At 43.9% G+C, this 25,908-nt stretch overlaps 1 protein-coding gene across 1 annotated transcript in view; it reads left to right on the top strand.

Annotated features, from left to right (window-relative positions):
• Positions 1-4,780: 4,780 nt before the first annotated feature.
• The window catches only part of LOC139755932 (carbonic anhydrase-related protein 10-like), a 412,551-nt gene continuing 391,423 nt past the window's right edge, over positions 4,781-25,908 (top strand). Inside the window, exon 1 of the mRNA XM_071674706.1 lies at positions 4,781-5,143. The gene's annotated coding sequence lies outside the window, so the exon portion shown is untranslated. The remainder of the gene's footprint in view (positions 5,144-25,908) is intronic.

Here is a 25,908-nt window from a genome sequence, read left to right as displayed (position 1 = left end):
TTCAAGCACATATTTTTGAACTTGTAATTTCGAGAAGGTAAAGAATACTAACAAGGATCAAACGCAAAACTGAATTATACCAGAGCTGCATTTTGCATATGTCCTCGAGGCATTTCCCTGTGGGGGAAATAAGTCATCTTTAGGATAACCAAATAACCTAACACAAATAAGTCATCTTTAGGGTAACCAAATAACCTAACACAAATAAGTAATCTTTAAGATAACCAAATAACCTAACACAAATAAGTAATCTTTAGGATAACCAAATAACCTAACACAAATAAGTAATCTTTAGGATAACCAAATAACCTAACACAAATAAGTAATCTTTAGGATAACCAAATAACCTAACACAAATAAGTAATTTTTAGGATAACCAAATAACCTAACACAAATAAGTAATCTTTAGGATAACCAAATAACCTAACACAAATAAGTAATCTTTAGGATAACCAAATAACCTAACACAAATAAGTAATCTTTAGGATAACCAAATAACCTAACACAAATAAGTAATCTTTAGGATAACCAAATAACCTAACACAAATAAGTAATCTTTAGGATAACCAAATAACCTAACACAAATAAGTAATCTTTAGGATAACCAAATAACCTAACACAAATAAGTAATCTTTAGGATAACCAAATAACCTAACACAAATAAGTAATCTTTAGGATAACCAAATAACCTAACACAAATACCTTGTGCGATAACCAATCTTAAAAGCTTCATGCTATCTATATAACCGGATCTAAAAAGGAAACAAACAAGATGGCATCCAGTGCCTCCTCTATGCATGACAAGAGATGAAGTAGATATACACAATATTAGATATATATATATGAATTACAGAGACGCATTTCGGCAGATCTCTGAACACCATTAAGTGCTTCACCTTGAAAACTCTGGAGAGATCAGGAAACAAAGGCATGATAGCATGAGTTAGAGGTACATCTTAATGTCAAATGGCCTTCTTGCAACAGGTCTGTCTATATGATAATCTAACACCTTATGTTGAATGATCAAGAAACTAACAAATGTACATTTGGGATTGCAGTCTTTTGGCAACTACCAGAAGCTATTATGGGAAGAGGTTCTGTCAATGGAACGGAAAGCAGAACTAAGATGTAGAGATTCGTAGAAAACGTGGCTCATGTATGATAAAGCAAGTAGACGGAGTTTTGCTAGATCCATGATGGATTCAGCTAAGCCATAGGATGTACAAGAGGAGGTATCGTCGATCCATTTAATGTGACCCGAGAGTTTTCGGCTTAATTATAGAATAATCACGATGGAAAACTCCAAATGGAATTGATATCATTCTTAGATTAATTTAGCTCACTGTATGTGACCAAAATACACACACACACACACACACACACACACACACACACACACACACACACACACACACTAGCGTCTGTGGTGTAAAGGTTAGTGTTACTGACCATGAATGAGTACGGGACAACCCAGGGTGGGACTCGAATTAGCTCGAATCATGGGTATGGCATACGTCCGACACCCAACCTAGGTGTTCGTCCTCCCTTAAGGGCTGGTCGATGAATGGGTACTAGGCATAGGCTAAGGTGTGTGTGTGTGTGTGTGTGTGTGTGTGTGTGTGTGTGTGTGTGTGTATACACAGGAGCAGAGACATGTTACATATGAACAGGGTTAAGAGATGAGGTAGATGAATATAAAGCTCTCTCATCATAACACACAAATAGTAATCACAACGAATACTAGAAGATCTTGACCTTTACATGGCTTAGGGTTCTGATGATATTTCAGCGCTAGTTTGAAAGGCTGTTCAAGAAGTCGGTGGACACAGTCTAAATTTCTAACAAGCAGAAAAGGACAAACTTCATACCTACCTATAAACAAGAGGACCGAAAGGAGGCATTGAGCTACAGGCCGGTTCCAATAACGAGTCTGATCTGTAAGATTCTGGAAGAGAGAATCAGAGAGCATATGGAGGATTTTCTACAGAAAAGATATTTCCTAAAAGAACGCACGGTCTTAGGGAAAACATGTCTTGTGTAACGAACTTCTTAGATTTCTACGAGAGAGTGAGCTCTGTCTTGGACGATGGGGAAAGCTGGGTGAAATGTTTTTCTTTTGGACTGCCACAAAGTATTTGACACTATATCACATGAGAGGCTAACCAAGAACCTACAATAAGGGAGACTCTCCTTCACTGGATAAGAGATTATCTTAATAGAAGGGACAAGGGACATATATCAGAGGAGACCTACCACATCAACACCAACCGGATCAACAACTCACGCATCAACACCAACCGGATCAAAACCGACTTCAACCACATCAATACATACCACCCTATCACCCTATCATCGACCACAGTATCAACACCTATCGCATCAACACCACCCACATCAAAACCTAACACATGAGTAGTAAACCACATCAACTAAGATCAAATCAACACCTATCGCATCAACACCCACTCCCTCAACACCTACTTCGTCGACCACCTACAGCTTAAATCAGACGGGAGAGAGAGAGTTCAGCTCCGATGATGGATAAATAACCATCTGAACAACTGTGAATTACTTCACAGAGGTCAGGGATGGTCAGAGTTGGGCATTTTATTCATCTCGTGGAGGCAGGAATACATAGTCCAACAACCACTGGGGAGATGGACTGACCTTTGATATACACACGATCGGACTTCGAACAGCAGTGCTTCTGTGGCGGGAAAACATGGAAAAAAAAAATGTTTATAATCTGGTATTTCTTTCGTGTAAAGGTTATTATCGTAATGTAACTGAACGGAATCCACACTTGTACTTTACTCTGATAATGCCCGCTGAGCCTTTGTCCCACTCATCCACGTACTTTAATCACGTATGTTATGTCCCTCATTTTAAACCAGGTATTCTCAATCCCAAAGCCTTTTGCAGCACACGACGCCACCAGCTGTTCACCATTTCCAGTCAGCTTACTGAATACGTATCGTATTTTTCTTCTTCTTTTTTTTTCGTGCTTACTAACATGTGTGGGTAATTCCACAGCTAATCCCTGTAGCTCTGGGTGTATAAGGTTAACACCATCAAGGGATTCACAACAAAGTCTTTGTGTACTCTAAAGTTGCTCAACTTCGGGTGAGCAAAGGGATTATCTAATGAACCTACGCATCCTCGCTCCATATTCTTCCAGAGAACAGGGAAGGGACTGGAAGAGCATAATCGTTACGTAAAGATGTGGAAAGCTTATGTACATTTCTCACAACCTTCTCTCCAGAGAGAGAGAGTAGAGCATCCTTCATCCAAACCTGTGGTGGCCAGAGGCTTCCTATAGAGGATGAAAGATGATATCTTGTCAGAGTGACGTTCGGCGATTACGTTCCAGCTAAGATCATCGGTTCAGATCCCACATCCACAAAGTGGAGGATGAGACACCCGCGTATGAGTGATACCAGAGATGAATATTGGTGTTTTCTTGCCTTAAGACATTGGATCACTTTGTCTATATCCTCTGGATTACCTGTACAAAGTGAAGCTCATGGGATTAGGCTGGAAGCATCATCTTAATAACTTGATAGTTTTATTTCGGTTCTAAATCGCTCGTGAGAAATTCAAGAGGACAAGTTATTCCATGAGCATATGAATTCTGTTGAATGACAAGTATTACATTAAGGAATTATTTCACAGTTTTCTTTGGCTCATTACTAAGCCAGATTATCTATATCGGGATTACCTTAGATTACCTTACCAAGCGTCGTTTAAAACAAGTAACAGTAGCTTTAAAAAACATCACAACACTTGTGAAATACACGCCACAATTCCATTCCAATTCATGGATCAAGACTCGTCCACATCACTTGCTTCATTTCCATTCACAAAGAATTCTTCTACTAACTTTTAACCTTTTCCTGTTATTGAGCTAAGATGTATAATTTTTTCTTTTAGTTTATGGAAATACTATGCCTCTGGTGAACTTTATTCCCTCTCTCTCTTTCTCTCTCTCTCTCTCTCTCTCTCGAAAGATTAAGTTTACTTTGATTAAACAAATTCTGTAATTCCAATACTCACTCTTGTCCTCCTTGCCTTTATACAAAGTCATTGCGTAAAGGCGAGAGGAACAGAAGTGAGTGTTCAAAATACAAAGGTATAAGTTTATTGATCACACCTGGCAAGATAGAGGCGACTTACGTTATATATACATACATATATATATATATATATATATATATATATATATATATATATATATATATATATATATATATATGTGTGTGTGTGTGTGTGTGTGTGTGTTTCCAGACTCCATCCCCTCGAGGTTACATCACGAGTGAAAGGTCACCTTTCGCGAGCCTGTACCACTGGGAGTACTGATTCGTTACAGTAATTCTCATTTGAAAGAGTCTATGTTTTCCTGCAGTGGAAATAACGCAGGTTTGGGCTACAGGAGTCTTTGGAAAAGTACTGGGTAACACTAGGACTTTTTCACAAAATATATGTATATATATACACACACTCGGGACAAAACTAACCACAGGTGTTCCAGTGAACGAGGGTTCGAGCTACATGGCTTCAAAACACTCGACCCACACGATCCTGCGAAGCCATTCCCAATGAGCCAACAGACGCCAATAAAGTCAACAAATGACCAAGAAGGTAATGAAGGGAAATAATTAATATCCCTCACTGTGATGGAGACAGCGGGGGGGTCATTAGCGCGCCGCTGGCACCACGGGGGCAGAGCAGCCCCTATATAAACTACCTGCCGTAGTGTCAGGAGTCAGTGTGCGTCCGGGTGGACGGGAGAGCGGACGAGTACCGATGCTGGCGAGCTTCTCACACTCTCTCGGACTTGACTCGCTCGATGTGTGTCTCACAGAAAGGAATATTGTTGCTCTTGGGGGTAACTGAGGTCAAAGTGATTCTTGTGCTCAGTGGAAAGAGATAACCACTTTTACGACTCTCTCTCTTTCTCTTACGTTGAGTTGCAGTGATGTTATAAAGAGATATATGAATATATACTGTACTGCAGTACAGAGTTTTTATATTGGATACAGAAGACGTGGACAAAAGTTTATGAAGACTTTATGAAGAGAATGAGTTTGGGTTCACTTAGCGACCACTGCTGCAGAGACGAAAAAAAATAAAACTTGAATGAACAGTAAGTAATGATTATTTTTTGTTTTCATAATGATATAACGATGTATGTATAAAGAAAATGACTTCACGATACTCGATGACTAAAGTTCATGCATCACTGTAAGATTCAGATGTAGAACACCGACTATAAAATACAGAACAAAACTGGTGAACATCAGTAAAGAACTCTGGGCTCTGTCGTCAGAGAAATAATTGTTCTTCAACAGGCACATCCGGAGGATTAAGTGGCATGGAAAATGATTTTACTCCACCTGGCGTATGAGTCAGGCAAAAGCATTGCATTTCAGCACTTCATCAGAATGCAGACTGATACTTTGGAGTGATTAGACGAGTCGTCTGGTGGAGGTGTGTGTGTGTGTCTGTTCGAGAGTGCAATGGTGTACAGTCGTATAGACAGATGAGAGGAGTATCTTCCCACTAGGACATCGCGCTCGGGAGGTGTATGTCATTCAGCGACGTGTGTGCTGGTGTGATCCACACACACACCGAGACTAGTGGCAACTGAAGTCAGAAATGTGTGTGTACGTGTGGGTAGCAGTCGTGTGTAATTTGTCTGAGTAGATTTCCAGGCTTGGTAAGCGTTTGTTTCTCTGTGTTCTTGAATGGATGAACGTATACCAGAGATACGAAAGTTGAGGGTACGTAAGAGAGCAACGAAAATGGGGGTCATACTACACCAAACCATTTTGAATATATATATATATATATATATATATATATATATATATATATATATATATATATATATATATATATATATATATATATATATATATATTTATTGGAAAGGATCACAATTCTGCGCGTGATCAAGTATATTTCTACGAGTCCTGGGGGAACATATTGTGTTTCATTTCCCTGTGGACTCATAGGAATATATATATATATATATATATATATATATATATATATATATATATATATATATATATATATATATATATATATATATATATATATCATTCAATAAGCGTTTGGAGTGAAATAAGTTTGTCCTTATCTCTCATATCATTGTGTGATAACGACTAATGATAGCAGCTTGTGATATACATGATATGATATCATGGTGCCCAGCAACATTTTTCATATATTCATTCCCATGACGGCGTCCGGTGATATCCCACGATAGCCTCCTTTGATATCTCACGATAGCCTCCTGTGGTATCCCACGATAGCCTCCTGTGGTATCCCACGATAGCCTCCTGTAATATCCCACGATAGCCTCCTGTGATATCCCACGATAGCCTCCTGTGGTATCCCACGATAGCCTCCTGTGATATCCCATGATAACTTCCTGTGATGTCCCACGATAGCCTCCTGTGGTATCCCACGATAGCCTCCTGTGATATCCCATGATAACTTCCTGTGGTATCCCACGATAGCCTCCTGTGGTATCCCACGATAGCCTCCTGTGATATCCCACGATAACTTCCTGTGATATCCCACGATAACCTCCTGTGGTATCCCACGATAGCCTCCTGTGGTATCCCACGATAGCCTCCTGTGATATCCCACGATAGCCTCCTGTGGTATCCCACGATAGCCTCCTGTAATATCCCACGATAGCCTCCTGTGGTATCCCACGATAGCCTCCTGTAATATCCCACGATAGCCTCCTGTGATATCCCATGATAACTTCCTGTGATGTCCCACGATAGCCTCCTGTGGTATCCCACGATAGCCTCCTGTGATATCCCATGATAACTTCCTGTGGTATCCCACGATAGCCTCCTGTGGTATCCCACAATAGCCTCCTGTGATATCCCACGATAACTTCCTGTGATATCCCACGATAGCCTCCTGTGTATCCACGATAGCCTCCTGTGATATCCCACGATAGCCTCCTGTGATATCCCACGATAGCCTCCTGTGGTATCCACGATAGCCTCCTGTGTATCCACGATAGCCTCCTGTGATGTCCCACGATAGCCTCTGTGATATCCCACGATAGCCTCTGTGATATCCCATGATAACTTCCTGTGATATCCCACGATAGCTCCTGTGGTATCCCACGATAGCCTCTGTGATATCCCACGATAGCCTCCTGTGATATCCCACGATAGCTCCTGTGGTATCCCACGATAGCCTCTGTGATATCCCACGATAGCCTCCTGTAATATCCCACGATAGCCTCCTGTAATATCCCACGATAGCCTCCTGTGTATCCCACGATAGCCTCTGTGATATCCCACGATAGCCTCCTGTGTATCCCACGATAGCCTCCTGTGTATCCCACGATAGCCTCCTGTGTATCCCACGATAGCTCCTGTGGTATCCCACGATTGCCTCCTGTGGTATCCACGATAGCCTCCTGTGTATCCACGATAGCCTCCTGTAATATCCCACGATAGCCTCCTGTGGTATCCCACGATAGCTCCTGTGGTATCCCACGATAGCCTCTGTGATATCCCACGATAGCCTCTGTGATATCCCATGATAACTTCCTGTGATGTCCCACGATAGCCTCTGTGATATCCCACGATAGCCTCTGTGATATCCCACGATAGCCTCCTGTGATGTCCCACGATAGCCTCCTGTGGTATCCACGATAGCCTCCTGTGTATCCCACGATAGCCTCCTGTGATGTCCCACGATAGCCTCCTGTGATATCCCATGATAACTTCCTGTGATGTCCCACGATAGCCTCTGTGATATCCCACGATAGCCTCTGTGATATCCCACGATAACTTCCTGTGATGTCCCACGATAGCCTCTGTGATATCCCACGATAGCCTCTGTGATATCCCACGATAGCCTCTGTGATATCCCATGATAACTTCCTGTGATGTCCCACGATAGCCTCCTGTGTATCCCACGATAGCCTCCTGTGATGTCCCACGATAGCCTCTGTGATATCCCATGATAACTTCCTGTGATGTCCCACGATAGCCTCTGTGATATCCCATGATAACTTCCTGTGGTATCCCACGATAGCTCCTGTGGTATCCACGATAGCCTCCTGTGATGTCCCACGATAGCCTCCTGTGGTATCCCACGATAGCTCCTGTGGTATCCCACGATAGCCTCTGTGATATCCCACGATAGCCTCTGTGATATCCCATGATAACTTCCTGTGGTATCCCACGATAGCCTCTGTGATATCCCACGATAGCCTCCTGTAATATCCCACGATAGCTCCTGTGGTATCCCACGATAGCTCCTGTGGTATCCACGATAGCCTCCTGTGATGTCCCACGATAGCCTCCTGTGATATCCACGATAGCCTCCTGTAATATATCCCACGATAGCCTCCTGTAATATCCCACGATAGCCTCCTGTGTATCCCACGATAGCCTCTGTGATATCCCATGATAACTTCCTGTGATGTCCCACGATAGCCTCTGTGATATCCCACGATAGCCTCTGTGATATCCCATGATAACTTCCTGTGATGTCCCACGATAGCCTCCTGTAATATCCCACGATAGCCTCTGTGATATCCCACGATAACTTCCTGTGATATCCCATGATAACTTCCTGTGGTATCCCACGATAGCCTCTGTGATATCCCACGATAGCCTCTGTGATATCCCACGATAACCTCCTGTGGTATCCACGATAGCCTCCTGTAATATCCCACGATAGCCTCTGTGATATCCCATGATAACTTCCTGTGATGTCCCACGATAGCCTCTGTGATATCCCACGATAACTTCCTGTGATGTCCCACGATAGCCTCCTGTGGTATCCCACGATAGCTCCTGTGGTATCCCACGATAGCCTCCTGTAATATCCCACGATAGCCTCTGTGATATCCCATGATAACTTCCTGTGGTATCCCACGATAGCCTCTGTGATATCCCACGATAACCTCCTGTGGTATCCACGATAGCCTCCTGTGTATCCCACGATAGCTCCTGTGGTATCCACGATAGCCTCCTGTAATATCCCACGATAGCCTCTGTGATATCCCATGATAACTTCCTGTGATGTCCCACGATAGCCTCCTGTAATATCCCACGATAGCCTCCTGTGTATCCCACGATAGCCTCTGTGATATCCCATGATAACTTCCTGTGGTATCCCACGATAGCCTCCTGTGTATCCACGATAGCCTCCTGTGGTATCCCACGATAGCCTCTGTGATATCCCACGATAACTTCCTGTGATGTCCCACGATAGCCTCTGTGATATCCCATGATAACTTCCTGTGGTATCCCACGATAATGCCTGAGTAACCACATGGGTCACCTTATAACTGGTTAACCATATACCTGGTTCACAATACACTTGGGGTCACCAAATATACCACCTGGGTCACACACACTTCAGTTATCTCACCCCTCATCATCATACACTTCAGTCACCACACACCTTATCACCACACTTTTGAGTCACCACATATTTCAGCCACCACACAACTCGATCACACACATTTCACTCATCACACAACTCCGTTACCACACACCTCGGTCAACACACACCTTAGTTACCACACAACACAGTCTCCACACACCTCAGTCACCACACACCTCAGTCACCACACACCACAGTCAACTCGTATTTTAGACGAAAACACACACACACACACACACACACACACACACACACACCTTTATACAGTCCCTCACAAGAGACGCATCACATATTCTCCAAACATTACCTGACGAATCCTAGATGTTGGCTGAGAAGTTAGACCAAAGAATCAGATGCATTACTTTCGCCTTGTCAGAAACATAACAATAAAGTATGAGGGCCAAGGTCACCGCCAGCTGTACTAACTAGGGTCATATCAGGAAAGACAACGAAGGAGGAATAGGATAATACTGAGGAAGAAGAACACAAGTGTTGGATAAAGGCTTTCGAAGCATCATTGGTTCCTTGATTCTATGGAGACAGACGGAGATGTTTGTTGACAACTCAGCGTAAGTGGCCATCAAGAGATTTACGTAAAGTGTAGGCTGCCCAGCCCCATGGGCCTATGAAAGCTCTTCCAGGGAAAAATAGTAGGATTACCGTCATTACGAATTTCATGGTGCTAAGGAAGAACAACAGAGTGTAGACAGTGTGATATGATGGCCATTTTTCTAATGTTATCAGAAACACTATATCACAAGACTCGAACCCCAGACCATCTGTGTTGAAGCCAGGTAGCCTAAACCCCAGGACACGATGAGGTGAACTTTACTTACTTGCCACACAGATGGTCCAGGGTTCGAGTCTCGAGTATAGTGGTAAATACACATTACCGTAGTTTCTTGGGAGTCGATTTAAAAAAAACGTTTCTTCCATATGTCAAGAGTGTGAGCGGCAGTATTACCACTTAGCAATGGATGCGTGAGGCATCAGCGAGATCCGTGAATCAGCCATTGATTACGGAGGAGATAATGTCTTAATCTCATTGTGGCCTGGGGCTTAGGCTACCTGGCTGCCATACAGATGGTCCAGGGTTCGAGTACTGGGTTAGAGTGGTATATAGTTTATATCAAATATTATGTGAACATCACATGGTTGATACACACACACACACACACACACACACACACACACACACACACACACATATATATATATATATATATATATATATATATATATATATATATATATATATATATATATATTTATATATATATGGCAGTCAGATGATGAATGGAAGAGATAATCTGATTTTGCTCTCTTAACTGCAGATTTCTGGCTTATATTGGAAAGTAGTAAACACACTGTGCAACAGATATCTTACAGATTAACAGTGAGGATTAAAGTGTCAGTTAGATAGTTTCTGTTAAAGTATATAAAAGAAAACGTTATTTCAGTAATCAACCATCACCAATTTTTTATCACAAAAGAAAAAAATTGTATGTAGATGATATCCAACTATTCCCCCGTGTGACTAGGTTTCTTAGCTCCCCTGTGGCGAAAATCCCATGGCCTTTGAGGACACTGGACGTTCGCGTGGACACGATCACTTACGGACAAGTGGCCGGCCGTGTCCCACAGCAGCTGTGCCTCATCTCGTTTAATGGCTCTTTATATTGCAATATCAGCGACAATATCCTCCTAACTGTAAACAATGTCAAGTACCTCCTTCAGCCGGGGCGTCTCAGTGTCAGCGGTGATAATGTTGACACTCAAGAAGCCAGAGATGACTCTCATGTGTGGGTAATGTTGCCACTGGCCCACCACATACAGTCGTCTCATCAATGATAATCACTGACGTAATCACCTACAGTTTACGGTCTCGGAAGATCCCTACTGCGAGCCACAATTGCCTCTCTCTGGTCGACCAGAGACGCCCATTGAGCATGAACTACATGCGCCATTAGGTAGGTACCAGTGTACAACGACTGCTCCCCCAGGGCCTTATCGCCACAGCATCAGTACGCCATAGATGTTCCAGGAGTATAGCATCAATAAGCCATAACTGTGCCAGTACTACAGCATCAGTTAGCCAGAGATGTACCGGTACTATAGCATCAATACACCATGGTTGTGCTTGTACTACAGCATCAGTTAGCCATAGATGTACCAGTACTATAGCATCAATACACCATGGTTGTGCTTGTACTACAGCATCAGTTAGCCATAGATGTACCAGTACTATAGCATCAATACACCATGGTTGTGCTTGTACTACAGCATCAGTGCAGCATTGTTGCCTCCACGTCTAGCAACAACGACTCCCTCCTTCCACCGTCCCAACTATGTAAGCCTCTCAGACGAGGAGTTAGTCCCCGAGATTCGCACTTTGTACTTCGCTACTCCATTATACCACTATCATCACCACCACCACCAGTGGCCAGGGACCACTATGCTCCTCCCTCTCGCTACTACCACCACCATGACCACGAATATCCTGGGATCGCCATGCTACTCACTTCTGCTACTACTACCACCATTACCACCAGTGGCCAGGGACCACTACCCCACCACCAGTGGCCAGGGACCACTACCACCATCACCACCAGTGGCCAGTGACCACTACCACCACAATCACCAGTGGCCAGGGACCACTACCAGTGGCCAGGGACCACTACCACCACCAGTGGCCAGGGACCACTATCACCACCACCACAACGGCCACTGTCCACGGAACCATCCGCCCAACAAGGACATGAGCCACTTGGATCAACTGATCTACTCCACAGCTGATGGGGGTCTCCAGGGGTGTGTGGCCGTCAGGCATCATCAATACAGTCGCTCGTGGACGCTCCACAATGGTGAAGCCAATGGAGGATGATGGCCTTTCCAGCGTCGGATCACAAGATCTGGTAGATTCTGGACTGTTTCCAGGCATCAGGAAGGAATCCTGTGTCTTTTTTTTATACCTTTATGGAACTGTTCCTCTCTTCTGTTCTTACGTATAATAGGGAAAGTTCCAAAGTCTTACAGAAAATCACTTACAGAATTGGTTTTATCTACATGATCCCACATGAAGTCAGTTACCGCTGGCACAAAACAACGCCGCTGAAAAATGAACGCTGGCAGCTGGTGGTGGTGGTGCTGGTGGCCACAGCCTGCGCCTCTGGACCATTTTATTACGTGAATCTGGTCGTTGTTGGCCTGGCTGTCACGATGGAAGGCTGAGTGATTCCTTCCTCCCTGGTAGTGTGGGTCTGCCTGGCCGAGCCTACGTCCTTTTCACTCCCTATTGCCTTCTTCTTAGACCTCATCCTTGTTATCTCCCTCCCCATCTACCCAGCACACTTGTCCATCACCCTAACGCCTTTCCTGTCACCATGCCATCCTTCATACCTCATTTTCTCCACCTCACTTCCACGTCCTCACCATCGAACTCCTGTGTGACCAATGCTGTAGTGAGACATCTTGTGTATGTCATCAGTCAGTGTATAACTACGAGCAGCCAACTGGATGTCTATGATACGTGTATCTATTCATTATAATCAGCCTGCGAAAAGTATGTGTATTATTCACTAGACTACATGTCTCAAATGCCATATTCTGAGGATGATGGAAGCCTTTAGTTACCACAACACACCACAATCACCACACACCGCAGTTCCTACACACCTTAGTTATCACATACCTCCGGCACAACCCACCTCAGTCACCACTCACCACACATCTCGGTCAGTACACACCTCAGTCACCACACACCTCAGTCAATACACACCTCATTCAACACACCCCTCACTCAACACACACCTCGCTCAACACACACCTCAGCTACCACGAACCTCAGCCACTGCACATGTCAGTCATCACACACCTCAGCCACCACACACCTCAGTCAACACACACCTCACTCAACACACACCTCACCTCAGCTACCACAAACCTCAGCCACTGCACACGTCAGTCATCACACAGCTCGGTCACCACACATCTCTACACATGCCACTACTGGAAAAACATCAAAACATCAGGAAAATGATGTAATTGATGGACAGAAGGACCAACCGCCTGGAATCTCCTCTGTAAAAGAACAGAGGTTCGAGTCCCCACACGGAAAAAAATAGAGGAGCGAGTCTCCACTGGACAAGCAATAAGGATGCAAGTCTTTACTGGAAAAAATAGATCCGAGTCTAGTAGAAAAGAAAATAAAGGTCTAAGTCTCCACTGGAAAAACAATAAAGGACAGAGTCTCCTGAAAAAACGAATAAAGGAAAGTCTCTCCTGAAAAACGAATAAAGATCCAAGTCTCTTTTAGAAAAAGAAAAGTCCCGAATCACCACTAGAAAAAGAAATGAGCTGTTTCCACTGGAAAAAAAAGAATAAAAGGTCAATTGCGACAAGAACTGAAGATAGTGGGAGCGTCTTCAGTTTGAAGTGAAACATGCCAACTGGTTTGAGAACACTAGATGAACGGTAGAATGAAAACGAGGAAGAGGGAGGGAGGGAGTAAAGATGACTCAAGATAAACTTAGTGTAGAATATCAATGACCCGCGGACTGCATCGAAGTCCATCCAAAACTGTATCGAAGTTCGGATTCATGTCCATAAATAGTGAATCAACAGTAGAGATGTCGCTGCATGGGAGTGAGGGTTTGCAGTGCCTTTTAATAATCTGATCAATTTGATCAGCCTGTAACAGCTCTATTTTGGAAATCTGATGACTGTAACTACCATGATTTTTCTGCCCATGAAGTACAGTCACAGGCAAAGATTTAGACCTGGGACACATCTGGTCGAAGCTGTCTGTATCACAAGGCTTCTGTCGTGAGAGACAGATTTAGAAGAGTTCGGTACAGCTTCGACCCGGGCGCATATCGAGTCCAGGAGCTTCAGCTGGGTCTTAGTGATCCTTTTGCACGCGACTGTACAAGATCTCTGACGTGGAACGATACCAAACTACATATCTCTTCCCCGTAGATCGAGCAGTGGTGATATATGTTTTTTTCACTTCTTTTTCTACGCTATATGTGCACGTCAGTCTCATATATATATATATATATATATATATATATATATATATATATATATATATATATATATATATATATATATATACAATATATATATATATATATATATATATATATATATATATATATATATATATATATACAATATATATATATATATATATATATATATATATATATATATATATATATATACACAATCATGCATACATACTTATACGATATACACATATACTGTTATATAGATAGATAAATGGATGGATAGAAAGACAGATGAAATTTACTGATCTAACCAATACAAATTCACACGACAATTGAGTAAAAAAGAAAAAAAAAAAGAATCATTTTCACTTCCATTGTTGTTACGTAAAATAACGTTATAAACAACTGAAAATTCACCTCGTTTGTCACTGTTACTTTCACATTGTCAAGCGCTCTGGCTAATGGTAGCCTACTGTGTCGCACGTGCTCATGATGGTGTGAGCCACTTCATAACTGACACAGATAACAACCTTAGATTGCTATCATCAGCAGGAACATGATCCATATAGTCAACATACTGTTATCTTAATGGAACCTCCAACTGTCAGCAATAGCAAGTGGTCTACTGATGTCGCCAACCACAATGACATTCCTCCATCAGTAACCACAGTTCTTCTACCACCACCACCACCACCAGTTGTAGTAGTGACCAGGGATCCAGCATCAAAATGAGACACCCATATCAGCTGATTCACTCAACAGCTGACTGGGTTTCTAGTGGAGGACAATACACTCACAGGAGCACCATCAGCTGGACACTTGGCCATGGTTAACCCGCCGGAGAGACGATCCTTCTGGCGTCGAAGTTCGAGATATTCTTGAGAGACTCCGAGTGTTGTCAAGATGTTATAGAGACATTTATCTTCCCATTTCTTCCATTTTCTTTCATCGAATTTCCAAATTCGACTTCAGCATTTTCATTACTTAAAGTAATTCTCTCTTAGTTGTTACCGGACAAGATCTGCTAGAATGAAAAGTTACCTTTGGACGAGGCTGTACCACTGGGGGTACAGTGCAGTCAAGGAACTTCTCACTCCAAAGCAGTCCATACTTACCTTCATCTGGAGGTAGCGCTGCCTAGGGCTACAGGAACCTTTTGAAAGAGGTCATAGGTAACACCAGGACTCTTTCTTAGACAGAGGTCCTTGGGTATTTATAATACTACTATTAATGATAATTCTATTTCAAAGTGACTACTGATGCTATACGAAATTCCGGAGAATTAAGAATGACGTGAATGACTTTGCCACAATGAACACTCTTCAGCATATTGACACGAGCTGCACCTACATGGCATGGCATGTAAGGACAGACCCCCTCGTAATGGGTCGCTGATGGCTGTAACTCCCCCTTTGACTAATGAAACCAGAGTGAGGGCCAGGGGTGTAAGTGGGAAGGTGAGGTATGTGACTGGTAGGCCCGATTCGCTTGCTTCTCTCCCGGGCCATTCATATCACCTTCAACCACCCACGCCTGGGGCATTATATAGCCTCCCACGCCTTTCCTTCTTGAAGCCTTCCACTCCAACCTCTTTCATCCATCATATACGCTCGTCTCCTCGCCCCCTACATCCTACTATCAACATCGCACACACTCTCTTTTCATCACCCCATAGATTTTCACATCATCCCCACACACACACACACACACACACACACACACCTATCATCACCCTCATATCCTCCCATCATCATCCTACGATTTCTTATCACCTAACGCCCTCCTATCACCACCACCACACACTCTTACTAGCATCCCCCACACACTCTTTTCATCAACCATACATCTTCCTATTTTCACCCCCGCATACTCCTATCACCACCCTACATCCTCCACTCATCACCATCCACATCCCCCTGATCACTCCACACGGTCATACCATCACCCTAAAGTCAACACTTCAGTCACCACACACCTCAGTCACTACACACCTCAGCCATCACACACCTTAGTCAGTTACATAACATCTCACTCACCACACACCTCAGTCACCACACACCTCAGTCACCACACACCTCAGCCACCACACACCTCAGTCGCCACACACCTCACCCACCACACACACACACACACACACACACACACACACACACACACACACACACACCTCTTAAGTCTGCTTTTGTTGGCGATGCATCAGGTATTCTCTGAACATTTGTGGACGAATTCAGAAAGTTGATTCAGCTGTCTGAGGAGACAACTGGTCGCTCCGCGTCTCTGGAGCAAGAAAACAGAGCTAAAAAAAAATAGAAATGAGAATAATAAGCGATTCATCAGTGTTAATTGGGACTTATGAGGCAAGATTACTCAAGGAGAGGAAGAATGGGATGGAGGTGGAAGAGTGAGGTGAAGAAGGGAGGAAGGAATAACGGGAGAGAGGAGCTGAGGGAGAACTAAGATAATAGAATTAGATATATCAACGGTTGCAAGTTTGTGCTGGAAGATTAAACTCTTGAAGACATCGAGGTGAGTCGACAGGGTTGATGAGGAGATCAAGAAACTTTAAAGTTGGCTACGTCCTGATGGATCGTGGCTCCCTACAAGCACGTCGCTGTGGTGGTGGTGGTGGTAGTGGCAAAGGTAGTGGCGATGGTGAGTGCTGTTTTGCTGTGGTGTTAGTAGTGGTGGTGGTGTTAGTAGCGGTGTTGGCTGTGGTAGTGGCGGTAATAGTGGTTATAATTGTGGTAGTGGTGATAGTGGTGGTAGTGGTTGCGGTAGTGGCGTTGATTAGTGGCAATGGTAGTGGTGATGGTGAATGCTGTTTTGCTGTGGCGTTAGTAGTAGTGGTGGTGTTAGTAGCGGTGTTGGCTGTGGTAGTGGCGTTAATAGTGGTTATAGTTGTGGTAGTGGTGATAGTAGTGGATATCGTAGTGGCGTTGATTGGTTGTGGTAGTGGTGATAATAGTGGTAGTGGCGTTGAGTATAGTATTTGGGGGCTGATGGTGGAGGTAGTGGGGCTATCACTTAATCAACTTATCTGCTGATGATAGAGAGACACAAGAGACCGTTTGGTGTATCGTGAATTCCTCTTCTTCCTTCTGTTCCCATGGCCCATTCCGGGCGACCGAACGCATCCACATTCTTGATGTAACTGTAAGATCAAGGAAGGCCGAGGCCAAGTGAAGGTCTCTTCCTACAAGCAATAAAAACCTCAATAACACATTGCTTACATCTCATGAAAAAGCAAAGTTCCTATTGATAACGAATTATCATGAATGTGTCAAAGATATATTTTCTTGCAAGGAAAATAAGAAAAGATAGATACACGTCTCTTTCACTTCAGCTGTACACCCAGTTCTCTATTGCCAGTTTCAAAATGTCGACCTCCGTTAGTTTTCCAGTGTAAAGCAACTGATAACAGCAACTGTGTGTATGTTCCAACATCCCCATGCTTGTGGCCCGAAGCCAGCTAACTCGAAGCTAACCACTACGGGTGCAATTTCCTTTTTCCTTTTGTGTATATATGTCTGTGTGTGTATATATATGTACACATTGAGATGTATAGGTATGTATATTTGCGTGTGTGGACGTGTATGTATATACATGTGTATGTGAGTGGGTTGGGCCATTCTTTCGTTTGTTTCCTTGCGCTACCTCGCTAACGCGGGAGACAGCGACAAAGCAAAATAGATAGATTTAGAATATATATATATATATATATATATATATATATATATATATATATATATATATATATATATATATATATGTGTGTGTGTGTGTGTGTGTGTGTGTATATCGCGAAGGTGCATGTTCCCTTAGTATTATCAACACAACACCTGAAGAAGTTCAAAGATATTTCGGCTGGCGGTTCTAGATTGACGTTAACGACCTGGATGACCCTGGTCGTTGAACAGGCCGAAAAGCCAACGAACCAACCACCCAAATTACCAACAAATTATCGTTTTCTCTCTACTCGTAAATCTTATCACAAAAAAGTGTTACCTTGGTGATCAATTAGAGTTCAGCTGTTAATAGTCACATATGCCTTATTACCATCTATTACTAATCACCAGCAACCATCATTGTCTGGAAGTCAGAAATGTTCCAGTGTTAACGAGGGCAAAATTACCCATGCTAACAACCATACTATGTTACTGTCAACAGGCTGAAATGCCTAATGACGAAAAAGTTTTTTACATGAAATCCATTGAACAGCCGAAAGAAAAGGAAAGAGCCCCTCGCTGGCATCAACATTAAAGACCTTCTATCAACAGTGCTCACGATCTGGGATCACCGCCAGTACCTCGCTGTCCACTTCGGCAGGAGTACACACAGCCGCTGACTACCAACAAGTTACCTCAGGTGCAGTCAAAACAACAGACAAAACAAATCGTATGAAGATAGCCATTCCCTCTCCGTCACAACCTCGAAAGATTTTCACATGTGGTGGACAGGAGCCTTCGAGATTAGGTCATCTTCCCTCGCCCTCTGAGCACACACACACACACACAAACACACGCGCGCTACAGGCCAGCAATAACATGGTGCAGGCGGGACCAGCTGATCCAGTCAAGAGCTGATGGAGTTTCCAGCTGGCTGACCGTCATGCAACAATACAGTCAGTTCTCCAGCTTGGGTCCAGCTGACAGTGGTGAGGCCACCAGACCAGACACGACCTTCCACCCATCGTATTATTATGTTTTGATCTGACGTCCAGACGTACAGGATGTCGCAACCATCATTGTACAAGCCCGCCTTCCAATCACCCTAGAAGCATCCTGGTACTTTTGTACCCTGTCCACATATGTATGTTCTGATGTACGATTATAATATGATTTACGATACGATACAAATCCTTCGCTTTTATACAAATTGTTGTAATGGAAAGCATTACCATGGAATGGCCACGATGTAAATCATTATCGTTCCGGCAAAATGTCCACCGGTGGCCAATATACCCCGACCGCTTGGTTCCCATCGGCTTCAACGAGGGATATGTTGCCTCGGGAGAGACGCGTCACTTTCAGCTCTCGTTCGTCCTGTTGAAAAATATTAGTCGTTCGTTACCGTCCGACACAGCGAGGTGGCCTCGGCCGGCCATGCCTAGTGCCTTCCCAACAGCCTCCACACAGACAGTGATTAACCCATTGGCGTCCCCCATCACCTGCTGCTTCCCTTACTTCCCCCATCATTCGTCTCCCCAGACCATCCCATCATCCTTTCTCCAAGATTTCCTCTTTTCCCATCTTCTCAAGCCTTGCCCATCATTCTAGCCTCATGGATTCCTATCATTCTCACCCGAAACCTTTCCCTTCAACCACTTCCCAATCCTTCGACATCATCCACTCCCCAGGCCTTCTCTATCTTCTCCCAAAGCACTCCCCATCATCCTATCCCCAGACCTAACCCATCATCTTCTCCTAAAGCCATGCCCGTTTCCTACACTCTGTGCTCTACCTTCCACATTTCTCATCATCCTGTGTCCCCTCCTACCTCATCTTTACTATCAACCTCGATCCCAGATCAAACCTCACTGTTCTCTAAGCCCTACCCAGTATCCTTACTCTCTCTCCATCATCCATGCCCCACCCTATCATCACACACCCACCCCATTATGTCACGCTGCCCCTGCCATCACACCACTCCCTTATCATCCCACACACTTCCCGTCATCACACGCCCACCGCATCATGCCACGCCTTTCATCAGATCACGAGTCCTCTCCTATTATCCCAGACTCTACCTATTTCCACACGCCCTTCTCATTTTCCGACGCCTTGCCTATCATCCCAGGACCTCTGTTACCCCCAAGCTTTCTATAGAATCCTATGCCCTTCCTGTCTAATGCTTTCTCTGTTATCCCAAGCCTTTTACACCTTCCCACATCCTCCCTATCATTACACTGCTTCCCTATTTTCCCAGGGCCTCCCTATCATCCTACAGCTTCCCTATCATCCCAAGGCCCCTCCCCTATGATCCCATGGCCTCCTTATCATCCCTCGACCTCCCTATTTTCTAGGGTGCTCACTATCATGCAATCTCCCTCCTGTGTTATCATAAGCCCTGCCTACCATCCTACTCCCATCCTATTATGCCACGCCTTCGCTATCATCCTGCTTCCAGCCTATCATCCTACACCTTCATTATCGTCCCACTTTCTCCCTATTATCCCGCGCTCTCCTGAGTATCCATTATTCTTCCAGTTTGCTAGACGCCTTCCCAGTTTTCCCAATGGCCTACCTTTCATCTCACGTCCATTTCATTATTCCACGTAATTCCTATTACCTTATATCTTCCCTATTATCCCATACTTTCCCTGCTATCCTAAAGCTTATCCTATTATTCCAAACCTTCCTGATTACTCCAAAGCCTTCTCCCTATTACCCCAGGCCATCCTTATTATCTCACGCCTTCCTTATTATCACACATTCCTTCCCTATTACCCCCACTCCCTCTGTAACAACATGTGCCCTCCTTTCTCTCCCAGACCCAACCTATCATCACACGCCCTATTGACCATCCCATATGCCCTCTTCATCATCTCCCAACCTTATCATCACCTCATCACCCACCCCTATTATCTTTTCGCGTCATCTACACAGGGCCCCACCTCACCAAAATACCTTCCTCAACACAACTAGGAAAAAAAAAATGATACATTGTTACACTACACACACTACACAGCCCTTGTGTATACATACTACAGTATTGACAACAACATACACGTTTCCAGTGCATATAGGAATACAACACACACGTTCATGTATCATACGTTGTATGACAAATTGTCTTTTCTTCGTCACCGTAGCCCACAAGGGAAACCACAATACATTCAAGCGCACTTCTGGTGCACTATACATGTTTGATACCACTGTGCACCTCAGTCACCACACACACTACAGTCTCTATACCACCTCTGCCACTACACACCTCAACTACCGAACGCTTTACTCACCACACACTTCGATCATCGGCCTCCTCAGTCGCCACAAGTCTCAGTCACCACACACCTCAGTCACCACACGCCTCAGCCATCCCACACGCCTCACTCACCTCACGCTTCAATCACCACAGGCCTCACCCACCACACACTTCAGTCACCACACGCTTCAGTCACCACACACCTCAGCCGCCACACGCCTCAGCCACCTCACACTTCAGTCACCACACACCTCAGCCACCACACAGACCTCTCGCTCACCACAACATCTTCACTAGCATAAGATGATAGAACGCGTAGCTTAATCTGCCACCAGGAACTCTCCCAGCAGAAGCGGTTGGTACTAAGTGGCCGGATGTACACAGGATATTCTCCCCGTGCCACTGAGAGAATCTCCAGTGGTGTGTTGACTGTAAAGGACAGCAGAGAGAGAGAGAGAGAGAGAGAGAGAGAGAGAGAGAGAGAGAGAGAGAGAGACGACTGATCAATCTAAATATACTAACACAGAAATATAACCCAATATCCAGCCTGTTTCCAGAGCCTCCTCCTGGACTGGTTGACACACACACACACACACACACACACACACACACACACACACACGGAGCACATACCGCATACAATGTATGCAACATATACATGCAATTATGATATTTTATGGTCGGATGTATATGAGCGGAAACAAAAGACACTCCTCCAGTCTACGAGCGCACTTCATGTCGTCAAGAACAGGCTAAAGTTAGATTGAAGGAAGAGCTTGACCTCATATGGAGAAGCGGGGAAAGTGACCTTTACCTCCCTGTGGATAGAGAGCCTTGAGTGATGCCAGGGTTGGTGACAGTGATAGTGAAAACATGGACGATGATAGTGAGCTGAGGGGGTTGTGGTGGAGGAGAGGGGTTGGAGGGAAGGTGATGATGAAGTGATAATGATTAGTGATCAAGATAATAGTGAAGAGATGATTATCAACGATGGTGATTTGATGGTGAACATAGCTGTGTGATGACTGTAGGTGAAAGTGATGATGAAGTTCATGTTTATACCTGAATATGACTGTGAAATGTTTCAAACTGTTACCAACGGCGGTGACATTTGGATGATATTCATACGTAAACATTACAGTGAAACAGTCATTATTCTAAGCGAAAATGACGTTAGAGGTGATGATTATACGTGGAGATAACTGTAGAGTAATATCATCAATCGTGAAGGTGATGATATCTAGATGATTACAATTGAAAAATAATCACAATCAGAGACGAAGGTGACGATGAGTTAATTAATAATCATACGTAAAGATGACTACATCATGATCATAATGGTGAAGATGACATGTAAAAGTAAGGTGATATGTGACAATACAGTCTACGTTAATCATCATGTAATGATGGGCTAAATCCACATATAAACTTACGTAGATCACAATGGTGATAATTCATGCTCCCATAATTAGTTAAAAGCAACAAAGACGTTTTAATGATCAAGATCATGGTTGATTATCAACGACTCGTTTAGCACCCAGTCCTCTCCCCCTTCAGGGCATGTCGCCATCATGCTAAAACATAAGGCTAATCGTGTGATTATTCTGTGTTAATCTGTAATTAATCTTCACTATAACAACCGCAATGATCATGAACGTATGACATGGCGATTTCACTCTAAAATCGCATGGCGTAATGTCACTAACAGTCTTTGGCCAAACAAAATGCCAGTAAAATCAGGTATCAAATAGATTTGTACTTATTATTATTTTTCATCTGCATCCATTATGGAAATGAGTTTATCTGTGAAACACGTAATTTATGGCACCGGGAAACATATCCCCGTGAAATATTTGAATTTCAAAGCTTTTCAATTTTGAAATGTATACATAAGTATATATATATATATATATATATATATATATATATATATATATATATATATATATATATATATATATATATATCGATAAAGACATTTTTGTGTGGGGGAGGGAAAATGTACTTATTACGTCATCAAACGACCTCGTATCGTGACCTGCTACAGACACTATGGAACACGAAGGCGACCACCTGCTGCCAGATGGCATTAGCGAGGTCATACAAGGTCCTTGATACCCTTTGAAGACCACAGAAGGCGAGACGTAGACATTGTGTGTGTGTGTGTGTGTGTGTGTGTATGTGTGTGTGTGTGTGTGTGTGTGTGTGTGTGTGTGTGTGTATGGACCCCCGGGGCCACAGGGAGAGCAAGGTCACCAATGCTCCATCATCCCCAGCGTGAACCAGGTCCTCCAGAGCCATGCGTAGCCCCGGCCACACCAGACATCAGGACTGGGACCAACATCTTCCCCCCAGCGTCACCAGGCGTCGCCAGTAACATAGTCAACAACGCTATTCTCTTCCTCCCTCCCTCACTCACTCACTCCTCTTTTATTAGAACATTCCCCGGTGCTGGCAGGGGCGAAGATAATAGGGTTCGTGTTACCTCACAGCTGTGGCCTGGCCTGATGAAGATCGTCTTCCCACCGAGAAGTAAACATCGTGTCGTGGTCGGTCCATCTGCCTGAAATGCATGAGTGACTCGCACTAAAGATAATCAATGTTCTAAGTCATGGAAATCCGATAATCCCAGCACAATGGCAGGTCCCGGTTAACGGAGGGCGAGGGTTTGTAGAGTACGCGCCACGTCTCCTTGAAAGTGTGTGAGAGGTTCTTTTAAAGGAAGCGAAACGAAGGGTCTTGCGAGGGGATAAGACCTTGCGGACCAATGAATGGTGAGAGGTCTTATAGAAGAGGCACACCGTCTCTGTAAATGATGGAAGGTCTTATGGAGGAGGCACAACGTCTCTGTAAATGATGGAAAGAGGTCTTATGAAGGAGAAACAACGTCTCTGTAAATAATGGAAGGTCTTATGGAGGAGACACAACGTCTCTGTAAATGATGGAAGGTCTTATGGAGGAGACACAACGTCTCTGTAAATGATGGAAGGTCTTATGGAGGAGGCACAACATCTCTGTAAATGATGGAAGGTCTTATGGAGGGGACGCAACGTCTCTGTAAATGATGGAAGGTCTTACAGAAGAGGCACAACGTCTCTGTAAATGATGGAAGGTCTTATAGAGGAGGCACAACGTCTCTGGAAATGATGGAAGGTCTTATGGAGGAGGCACAACGTCTCTGTAAATGATGGAAGGTCTTATGGAGGAGGCACAACGTCTCTGCAAATGATGGAAGGTCTTATGGAGGAGACACAACGTCTCTGTAAATGATGGAAGGTCTTATTGAGGAGACACAACGTCTCTGTAAATGATGGAAGGTCTTACAGAGGAGGCTTATAAGTCCTGTACATGGTGGAAGGTCTTATACAGAAGGCATATAAGTTCCTGTGAATAGTGGAAGGTCTTTTTGAAGAGGCACAATGTCTTTTTTGCGGACGTACAACTTCCATGTAAGGAGCAGAAGGCATTATAGAGGAGATATGATGTCCCTGTAAATCGTGGGGGGGGCGCTTTATAACGAGTAAAAACGTCCTTATAGATAGTGGACAACCCTACAGAGGGAGGGCATAAGGCTCCTGTAAATGGTGAAAGGCCTTATAGAGAAGAAAATAATTCCCATAATTAGTAGAAGGTCCTACGGAGGTAGCATAAGGTCCCTGGGAATGATAGAAGGAATTATAAGGAAGAAAAAACGCCCCAATCATAAGTGGAAGGCCCTATAGAGGAGGCATAAGGGCCGTTTAAATGGTAAAAAAAAGAAAGGTCTTACGGTGGAGACAGACCGTCCTTGTAAGGTGGTGAAAGGTTTGGTAGAGGAGACGAGACGTCCTTGTTAATGGTGGAAGGTGTTGTTACGTCGTGTGCGTGCGTCTTCTTTTCTCGTGTTGAATAAGCTGTGCTTGAATAATGTAGAATGAAGGGAGAGTAGGATCACTCGATGTCGTACAATATAGACATGAATCACGAAACTTTGAAACGAAGGTGAGAAAGTACCTTTATAGGAAATAGTGTGAAATGTAGATATCTTTCCCACTTTCGGAGTTAAGAAGTACCTCTGTCAAAACTTTGATTTTGACATGTCTTCCAAAATATGATTAAACGTAAGGCATTTACCGCACACACACACACACACACACACACACACACACACACACACACACACATGATCGCTGGTGATAAAGACGGCAGAGTAACCAAGCCATAAATTGGTTATCCTCACCTTATAATTGGCGTGAGGCAGGAGTTATATCGGGCCAACAGGTTTCTTACCGGATGATATAGTACTCTGCTGTAATCCCGATTTATCCCCTGTTATCGGGAGCTCTTAAGGTTTATGTGTCAGCTTGTTAGCCAATGGTTGGTGGGTGTTGAGGAAGAGGATGATATAAAGTGTTGGTGTTGGAGGTGGCAAGTTATAGTGGTGGCGCTGGTGGTGGTATTGGTGATGGTGTGTGATGTCAGTAGGTGAGGCCATTGGTGGATGAGGGTATTGATGATTGTTTAGGTGATGTCAGTGGTTGTGGACACCGGATAT

Source organism: Panulirus ornatus, chromosome 20, assembly GCF_036320965.1.
Source record: "Panulirus ornatus isolate Po-2019 chromosome 20, ASM3632096v1, whole genome shotgun sequence".
NCBI classification, from domain to species: domain Eukaryota; kingdom Metazoa; phylum Arthropoda; class Malacostraca; order Decapoda; family Palinuridae; genus Panulirus; species Panulirus ornatus.
Note: the sequence above shows the minus strand (reverse complement) of the source record. Positions and strands in the feature narration are given on the sequence as shown.